Raw genomic sequence first — 10,562 nt, forward strand, 5'->3', positions numbered from 1 at the left:
CCACCTTTCTCTTCACCTTCTCCGTTTGTTCCCCAGCGACCGTGCATAGTCCTCCGTGCAGTCTCTGGCTAGCAGGGTGATTTTTAGGTTAATTCTTAAGTCCTACCAGCACTCGGGATTCTCCAAGCTGTCTGTGCTGTCAGGATCACTCAGGATTGCTGCCAGTCTGCAGCTCAGTCTGTCTCCTTTTTCGGTATTTTCATGCAAATTCTTCTGCTAGTTGGGGTTTAGTCCACTTCTATATCCTTCCCTCAAGGCTCAAGGGTCTAGGATTATCTTCTGTGTCTGTGTTAATTGGTTTCCCTTTTCTTTGTTGCAGAGGGTCTGTGCAGTCTTTCTGCCTAGTCCGCCATCTTTGATCTCTCAATTGTAAGTGTTTTTGAAATGTGATAATGTAAAGTATATCTGAAATAGCAGGTATCAACTAGGTCACATTTTAAATCAATCAACGTAATTCTCAGAAGAAAATTGCTGATTCTTAATTCTTTAGTGATTTTTATGACTCCTTTATTCTTATAAGGAACAGCTGTGGTGGCATAGTTGGTAAGATATTTGACTGCTAACCAGATCAGTGGTTCAAACCCACCAGCTGCTCTGCAGGAGGAAGATGAAGCAATCTATTATAAAGATTTATAGCCTTGGACACACTATGAGTCAGAATCAACTTGAAGGCAGTGGGTTTGTTTTTTGTTTTTTTGGGTTACTCTCATAAAAGTTATCGAGGACCTAACAGAGCTTTTGTTTAGATGAATTTTATTTATAAATATTTATTATATTTAAAAAGGAGCCCTGGTGATGTGGTGAGTAAAATGCTTGGTTGCTAACTGAAAGGCCTGTGGCTTGAACCCCTCAGCTGCTTTGTGGGAGAAAGATGTGGCAGACTATTTCTGTAAAGATTTACAACTTTGGAAACTCTGTGGGCTCCATTCTGCTCTGTCCTGTGGGGTTGCTGTGGGTTTATGGCAATGGATTTTTTTTTTTTTTTGTTTGGTACCATAGTAGAAATTAAAACTGAGAAATTAGAAAATCATTTTATTTATTTATATTTAAATGTCAGTAATATATAATAGCATAAATGTTAGCTCTGGTGCTCTGAGAAGGAGATGCCAGCATGGATTAGTTGAGCAAGAGATGTACGGGTAAAATGTCTATGAGGGCAAAAACGTGAGGGACTGAAGGGGACTTATACAAATCTGACCCCTGTGGAATAGAGAGGGAGGTAACGAAGGTTCAGTGGTAGAAGTTTTAGACTGTGGTGTAGTTCTCAGAAAGGGTTTTGGACAGTCAACAGAGATCTCTTTAGCGAATGTTATCTGTCAGAGGAGTCTTGTGCTTCCCAGGCGTAAGCCTACGTTTATATCTATGTGGCACTTGAACAGCTTATGAGAAGTGTGATAACCAGAATTTTAATGAGATCCCAACCCCTTTCCTGCCCTTGGGTTATTAATTAAACACTAATCTAGGTGTTGTCTTGAAGAGATTTTGCAAATGTAATTAATGTAGTAGTTTTTAGATATGGAGATTGTCTGGGTAGATCTAATCTAATCACATAGCCCTTTGAAAGCAGAGAATTTTCTCAAACTGGTAACAGAAGTCGGAGAGATTTGAAGCACAGGAAGGATTAGGTGAGTCATTGCTGGCTCAAAGATGGGATGAGATGTATGAGGAGAAATGTAAGCTGAGAGAGGTTCCCAACTGACAGTAAAGAGACAGACATCTCAATCCTACTACTGCAAGCGACTGAATTTGGCAAACAGCCTGAAAAAATTTAAAAGTGAATTTTTCCCTAGAATCTTCACATGAGAACCAGTCCCAACCTGCACCTTGATTTTGGCTTTACTGTAAGATCCTTCTCAGAGAAGCCAGTTAGCTGCTACATCAAGATTTCTGACCTACGTAACTGTGAGGAAATGAATGTGTGTTGTTTTAAGCAGGTAAATGTGTGGTAATGTGTTATAAAGCAGTAGGAATCTAGTATAGGAAGTGTGGTCTTGGCACAAATAGGAACTTCAGAGCACAGTAGCCCGGGTTGTGGGTCAGCTAAGCTCCACACAGTTCTAATACTGTGGTCTGTGAAATCTGAGAGACGATCTCATGAGTGGCATAATAAATAACATATTTTTGTAACAGAACTATGTTTTTTTCCAAACAGTTTTAGTGAGTGGCATTGTGGCATTGTATATTTGCATATCTCCTTTAATGAATGTTTTAACTAAACACAACTGGATTCTCATATCTGCTTGTGCATATAATCCATTACAATTTATTATTTTAGTTGAATCATGTTAAGAAAATCCAGCTCACATAGTTACATACTTGGAAAAAGAAGAAGTAATTTAATAGCCTTTTCAGGTGATTGTGGACATTGTTCTTTGATATGGCACCAAAATTTGACACGTTGTAGCTTCTTTAAAGTTAGTGGCATTTTGGTATCTTAAATTATACTAGTGGAGTTTTCATACTGTTACATTAAAGTCTATTTGAGAAAAAAATCCATTGGATTACATATTGAAATGGATATTTTATAACTATGCATGATTTGTAACATCATTTTGAAAATACTATTTACTGAGGTACTAGATCTTCTAAATGTTGACATATTTCATTATGTAATATCAGTATAATTCATTTGTCAATATCAAAACAGATTTCACCAAAAAAATCTAATGGTGTCAGATACAAATATTCCATAAATCTAACTTTCACTTGAAAGCTCAAAGTTTATCATTGGTGATAAATACTGACAATTCTTTTTCTTCAACTTATAGACTCATTTCATTAATATTTTAATGTAGTTAAATTGTTTTTATAACCATAATTATATAGTTTGCATGACCATACTTTGTCAACCTTTTAAATAAAAATGATATTTTATAAAAAATGGAATTAGTTCATTTTGATCTTATACATTGCTTTTTTCCTTGAAACAGCCTTTTGTTGTATACTGACTTATAGCATGTTTTATGCATACTTTGCATTTTATCACACAGAATATTGAACAGAGACATGTATTTTGGGCCTAAGATTGAATAAAAATAATGTTCACTGCTTCATAAAGGATATTCTTAAATGAAAATAGATTTTTTTCTTTCACTGGTGAAGAATATAGTGACTGTTACTACAGTTTAGTACTGCTTCCTTTATTCATAGTAAGGTGCCAGCATTTGAAAAATTGTTTTGATTCTCTGGGAATCCAAATTTCTGTGTTCATGGAATTGATGAGACCCACTCAGGCCATTCACCCCTTATTTATTTATTTTTTAAAAAACATTTTATTGAAATATAATTTACGTATTGTGAAACACATGAAAAGTGATATGGTCAGTGCATTTTTATTTTTTTTTGCAGTGTCCCCTCCCCTTCCTTCCCACCCCTGGTAACCAACAAAGAAAGTTTCCTTCCATATATAAACCTTCCCTTTACGTTTTTACAATAATGAACTAATACTATATTTGTCCTTTTGTGATTGACTTATCTCACTCAGCATAATTGTCCTCCAAGTTCATCCATGTTATGTGGTGTTTTGCAGATTTTTCATTATTCTTTAGTGTTGCCTAGTATTCCATTGTGTATATGTACCATAGTTTGGTTATCCATTCTTCTGTTGATGGACACATAGGTTGTTTCTGTCTTTTTACTATTGTGAGTAGTGCTGTGACAAACATGGGTGTGCATATATCTGTTCTTGTCCTGGCTCTCACTTCTTTAGGATATATATCTAGTAATAGAATTGCTGGGTCAAATGGTATTTCTAATTCCAACTTTTTAAGGAATCACCATACTGCTTTCTACAGTGGTTGTATCATTTGACAGTCTCACCAGCAGTGTATGAGAGTCCCAATCTCTCCACCTCCTCACTAGCATTTGTTATTTTCTGTCTTGTTAAACTTTGACACTAGTGCTGGGGTGAGATGGTATCTCATTGTTGTTTTGATTTGCATCTCTCTAATGGCTAATGATCTTAAACATTGCTTCATGTATGTGCTGGCTGCCTGAATATCCTCTTTGGTGAAGTGTCTATTCATGTCTTCTGCCCATTTTTTAAATTGAGTTGTCTTTCTGTTGTTGAGGTATTCTATAAATTTTACAGATAAGTCCCTCGTTAGATATGTCATTGCTGAATATTTTTTCCCAGTGTATAGGTTCTCTTTTGATTCTTTTGGAGAAGTCTTTGGAAGCACATCAAAATTCAGTTTTTAGAAGGTCCTGTTCATCTAGTTTATCTTCAGCTGTTTGTGCATTTTGGGTTATGCTCAACAGTCTATTTCGGCCATTAATTAGAGCCCCTAAATTTGCCCCTATTTTTTCCTTGAGGAACTTTATAGTTTTAGGTTTCACGTTTAAGTCTTTGATCCATCTGGAGTTAGTTTTTGTGTAGGGTGTGAGGTATGGATCTTGTTTCATTTTTTTGCAAATGGATATCCAGTTTTGCCAACACCATTTGTTAAAGAGACCACCTCTTGCCCGTTTAATGGATTTCTGCCCTTTGTCAAAAACCAGCTGACAGTATCTTGGTGGATCTATTTCTGAGTTCTCAGTTTTGTTCCACTTGTCAATGTCTCTGTTTTCATACCAGTATCAGGCTGTTTTGACTACTGTGGCTGTATGGTAGGTTTTAAGATCCAGGAGTGTGAGACCTCCTACTTTGTTCTTCTTCAATAGTTCTTTGCTTATTTGGGGTCTCTTTCCTTTCTATATAAAATTAGTGATTGGTTTTTCCATATCCTTAAAGAATGCTGATGGAATCTGGATTGGGATTGCATTGAATGTATAGATTGATTTGGGTAGTATTGACATTTTCACAATGGTGAGTCTTCCTATCCACGAGCATGGTACGTTCTTCCATTAATGTCGATTTCTTATGGTTTCTTGGAGAAGAGACTTCTAGTTTTCTTTGTACAGGTCTTTTGTGTACCTAGTGAGATTTATTCCCAAATATATATATATATATATATATATATATATATGTTTTTTGATAGCTGTTGGAGAGGTCGCTATGACTCGGGTCCGACTCGATGGCACATAACAACAACAACAACATTTTAAATGGTATTTATTTATTTCCTTTTCAGCAGTATCTTTGCTGATGTAGAGGAATTCAACTGCTTTGTGTATGTTGATCTTGTATCCTGCCACTATGCTAAATCTCTCAGTTAATTTCAGTAGTTTTTTTTGCTGAGTCTTTTAGGTTTTCTATGTATAGGATCATATCATCAGTAAATAGGGATAGTTTTACTTCTTCCTTACCAGTTTGGATGCCTTTGATTTCCCTTTCTTGCCTTGTTACCCTGGCTAGGACTTCCAGTACATTGTTGAATAGAAGTTGTGATAGAGGACATCCTTATCTGGGTTTGCAAGGAGAATGGTTTCCATCTCTCTCCATTGAGAATAATGTTGTCTGTTGGTTTTGCATATATGTCCTTTATTATGTTGAGGAACGTCTCTTCTATTCCGACTTTGCTGAAGGTTTTTATCAGGAAAGGGTGCTGGATTTTATCAAATGCTTTTTCTGCATCGATTGATATGATCATGTGGTTGTTTTCCTTATGTGGTGGATGACGTTGATTGTTTTTCTAATGTTGAACCATCCTTGCATACATGACATGAACCCCACTTGGTCATAATGAATTATTATTTTTTGATTATGTTGTTGGAGTCTATTGGCTAGGGTTTTGTTGAAGATGTTTGCATCTATATTCATGAGGGATATTGGTCTGCAGTTTTCCTTTTGAGTGATGTCTTTGCATGGTTTTGGTATCACAGTTATCCTTGCTTCATAAAATGAATTTGGGAGGATTCCATCCTTTTCTATATTCTGGAGTAGTTTGAGTAGGATTGGTGTCAGTTCTTCTCTGAACATGTGGTAAAATTCTCCAGTGAAACCGTCTTGGCCAGGTCTTTTTTTTTTTTGTTGTTGTTGGTAATTTTTTGATGACCTGTTCAATTTCTTCTTTTGTTATGGGTCTATTTAAATTTTCCACCTCAGCCTCTGTTAGTTTAGCTAAGTAGTATGTTTCTAGAAATCTGTCAATTTCTTCTAGATTTTTGAATTTGTTGCATAGTCCCTAAAGCACTTGACTGCTAACAAGAAGGCTGGTGGGTCACCAGCCATTCCTCGGAAGGAAGGTTGGGTAATCTGCTTCTGTAGTGATACTGCCTCAGAAACCCAAGAAGGGGTCTCTGTGAGTTGGGTCCGACTTGATGGTACCTAACAATATCAACAACGTAGTTCTTCATAGTATCGTGATATTATCCTTTTAATTTCTGTGATTCTGTTGTGGTATTGCCCAATTCATTTCTTATTCATGTTAATTGTACTCTCTGCTTATTTTCCTTTGTTAAATTTGCAAGTGTTTTTTCAATTTTATTAGTCTTTTTAAAGAAGCAACTTCTAGTCTTGTTGACTTTTTCTTTTGTCTTTCTGTATTCTGTTTCATTTATTTCTGCTTCAATCTTTATTATTTTCTTCTGGTGACTATAGATTTTTTTTTGCTGCTCTTTCTCTAATTGTTGGAGATGTTGGGTTAAAGTATTAATTTTGGCTCTTTCTTCTTTTTTAATGTGTGCATTTATTGCTATAAATTAGCCTCTGATCACTGCTTTTGCTGTGTCCCAAATATTTTGGTGTGTTTTGTTTTCATTCTCATTTGATTCAAGGAAATTTTTAATTTCATTTTTCATTTCTTCTATTACCCAGTCATTTTCAAAGAGGGAGATATTCAGTTTCCACATGTTAGCTCTTTTTCCATTCATCTTCCTATTAGTGATTTCTAGTTTTACAGCATTGTGATCTGAGAAGATCCATTGCAGTGTTTCAGTGTTTTTTAAATTTATTGAGGCTTGCTTTGTGGCCTAACATATGGTCTATTGTGGAGACTATTCCATATGCACTGGAAAAGAATGTATACAGTGGTGTTGTTGGGTGAAGTGCTCTGTAGATGTCTATACGGTGAAGTTGGTGGATTGCATTATTTAGTTTTTCTGTGTCTTTGTTGAGTTTCTTTCCAGTTCTATCTGTGATTGAAAATGATTTATTAAAATTCACTACTATGAATGTTGGGGAGCTCTGGTGGCATAGTGCCTAAGGTATTTGACTGCTAACCAGAAGGCTGGAGGTTCAAACCCACCAGCCACTACTTGGAAGGAAGGTTGGGCAATGTACTTCTGTAGTGATACCACCTTGGAAACTCAAGGAGGGGTTGCTGTGATTCATATCCAACTTGATGGCAGTGAGTTATGACTGTGAAGTCATCTGTTTGTCTTTCCAGTCCTTTCAAAGTCTAATTTATGTATTTTGGGGTTATTTCATTGGGTGCATAGATATTTATTATGGTTCTGTCCTCTTGTTCAGTCGATCCTTTAATCATTATATAATGTCCTTACTTGTCTCTTACGGTGGTTTTTGTCTTAAAGACAATTTTATCAGAAACTAATATTGCTATTCCTGCTCTTTTATGGTTACCATTTGCTTGATGTATCTTTTTCCACCCTTTGATTTTTAGTCTGTTTTTGTCTTTGTGCTTAAGTTGCGTTTCTTGTATATTGCATATTGGTGAGTGGTGTTTTCTTATCCAGTCTGCAGCTCTCTGTCCTTTGAGTCATGTATTTAATCCATTGACATTCAGTGTAGTTATTGACAAGTATGAATTTGTTGCTGTCGTTTTGTTATGTGCTTCTTTGTGGTGTCGCTGATTTCTTTGTTCTATGTATTTTAGTGCTGAGCTCGTTTCGTTTATGAATCCTGTTATCACTTCCTTCTTTGCTATTGTTTTAATATTTGCTAAATACTTGTTCTGGTCCTCTTTCATATTTTGATGTGAAGGTTTATCATTTTTCTTTGAGGTTACCCTGTGATTAATAATTTTCTCCCCAAGTTTAGAACAGTCTGAACTACTTTGCAACTCTCTTGACTTTCTCATCGTTTAGAAGTTCAGTAACTATATTATTTTTTTCCCTCTTTTTGGTTTGTAGTTGTCCTCATTTGCCAGTTGATGTCTCTGGTTCTCTGTTTTCAATCTTGTTGACTTATTTACTTCGGATATTTCCATAACTGGGTTGGTTTCTGGGTTATGTCATCATGTGTGTTAATGATTGGTTGTTGTTTGCTGTTGTTGGTTCTCTGCCCACAGGACTCCCTTGAACATCTCTTGTAAGGTTGGTCTGGTTTTAACAAATTCTCTTAGTTTTTGCTGATCTGGACATGTCCTAATTTTATTATCATATTTGAGGGACAGTTTTGCTGGGTTATATAATTCTTGGTTGGAAATTATTTTCTTTAACGGTTTTATATATACCACCCCATGGCTTCTGCTGAAAAATCCGAGCTTAGTCTTTGTGGTTGCCCCTTATAGGTAACTTTTTGTTTTTCACATGCTGCTTTCAGAATTCTTTATCTTTGGTTTTGTTGAGTGTTATAATGACATGTCTTGGTGATTTTCTTTTGGGGTCTGTCCTGCTTGGGGTTCATTGTATTTATTGAATGGATATATTCTCATCTTTCATCATACCAGGGAAATTCTCTCCCAACAAATCTTCAACAATTTTCTCTGTGGTTTTATTTTACTTTTCCTGTTCTGGAATTCTGATCACACGTAGGTTATTCCTTATTCCTTTTGATGCTATCCCACTTGAGCCTTAGGCTTTCTTCATTTTGTTTTGATCTTTTTTCCTGATTGATCCCTTTCCAAAGAAGTATTGAGGTATTTGTCTTTAATCTCAGTAGTTCTATCTTCCATGGATTCAGTTCTACTCCTTTGCCCATTCAATGTGTTATCTATTTCTAAAAAGTCAGTGTTAATCTTTTGGATTTCTATTTGTAGATTTTGTATCCTTTCTTGTTTTTCGTTTATTTTGTCATTTTGTTCTTGTATTGTCTTCTGAAATTTTTCTTGGGATTTGTCTGTGTTTACCTCAATTTTGTCATTGTTTTCATTGATCTGTCTCTGAATCCTTTGAAGGTACCTAAATATAATTGTTTTGAATTCCTTTCAGGAAGTTGCAGTTCTCCTTCTTCCTCAGGGATGTGTTCTGGTTCTGTATCCTGCTGTCTTGTTTCTACTGCTTTATCTTGCATCTTTGTGTGGAGTGTGTTGCTCTGTTGTCTCTGAGACGTTGTGCTTTTGTGTTTATATTTAATTGGTAATTGTATGTTGCAGTGACTTGCCCATGATTTTCGTTTTCTTTGGATATTGTTTATATAAGCAGGATACTGTACTCCCCTGTTTGCTAGTTGACAGCACTTATTCATTCACCACCTGTCTCATTTCCCATTGTTAGCCTCCTATATGTCCCTGTTGCCTTGGCAAATGGAATCTATTCTTAGGTCCTGTTTTCATTCAGGTTTTTCCACTTGTGTATTCTTCCTTTCAAAGCTCAGGGCTCTGGATTATCTTCTGTATCTCTGTCAATAGGTTTCTCTTTTCTGTTTTGAAAGGATTTGTGCAGCTTGTCTGCCTCTTCCACCATCTTACCCTCTCAGGCCATTCACCCTTAAGTGTCCTTTTGAACCTTGAAGGAACTGGTTCCCTGTCATGAGGTTGACAGATTTTTTGGTGAAATCAGTTTAGATATTAATAAATCAATTATTCTGATATTTTATAATAAAATGTGTAAACCTTTGGAGGGTCTACACAACTCAGTAAACAGTATTTTCAAAATGACCAACTCATGATGTTACAAAATCATGCATTAACAAAACCAAACAAAATCAAACAAAATAAAACTCACTGCTGTCCAGTCAGTTCTGACTCGTAGTGACTCCTCCTTGGGTTTCCTAGGAGGTATCTCTACAGAAGTAGATTGCCTGGTCATCCTTCCAAGGAGTGACTAGTGGATTTGAACAGCCAGCCTTCTGCTTAGCAGTCAGATGCCTTAGGCACTGTGCCATCAGAGCTCCTAAAATCATGAATACTTACCCATTTCAAAATGTAATCCAGTGGATTTTTTTTCCTCCAATAGATTTGAATGTTGAACAGTAGTTTAGTAAGCAGTTTAGTGGAGGATGTTTTGCCTTAGGCATTAGATTCTTTTGGAAAATTACCTATGTGTCGCCAGCTTTAAGAAGCAGGAACTCCAGGGTCTTACTAGAGATTGTTTTAGGATTTATGACATATTCTTTGTGACTGTTTCTGTACTCTTCCCTGTACTTTGATGCTGTCTCATGAGAAATTAACATAATAGTGATTTTGTTTGGCATCCTCACTGTAAACTCAAAGGAGAGCGATTAGGGAGAGAGAAGAGGAAAACTTTGCTGGCTTTTCCACAGATGCAAAACTAATTATTTTCTTTTAGTAGTATCTGAACCATTTCCTAAGACAGGGATTTTGGATTTGGGGAAAAAATATGTAATTTCTATGTATTTCATTCATCTCCTTTTCACTGCATTGGTGAAGGAGTGATTCCCATGTTAGAATTATGGGAATGGCTGATTATATGACACTTGACACTGAACAGATGAGATTGACAGTGATTTATTAGTCACATATACTCACAGCCTTATGAATAGCAAAGAAACACTGTTTGGTACATTACCGTGCAACTTTAGGAATAGTCCGTTTAGGCTA

The sequence above is a fragment of the Orycteropus afer genome, unplaced genomic scaffold (assembly GCF_000298275.1).
Source record: "Orycteropus afer afer isolate SDZICR_OR568_19922 unplaced genomic scaffold, OryAfe1.0 scaffold00649, whole genome shotgun sequence".
Lineage (NCBI taxonomy): Eukaryota > Metazoa > Chordata > Mammalia > Tubulidentata > Orycteropodidae > Orycteropus > Orycteropus afer.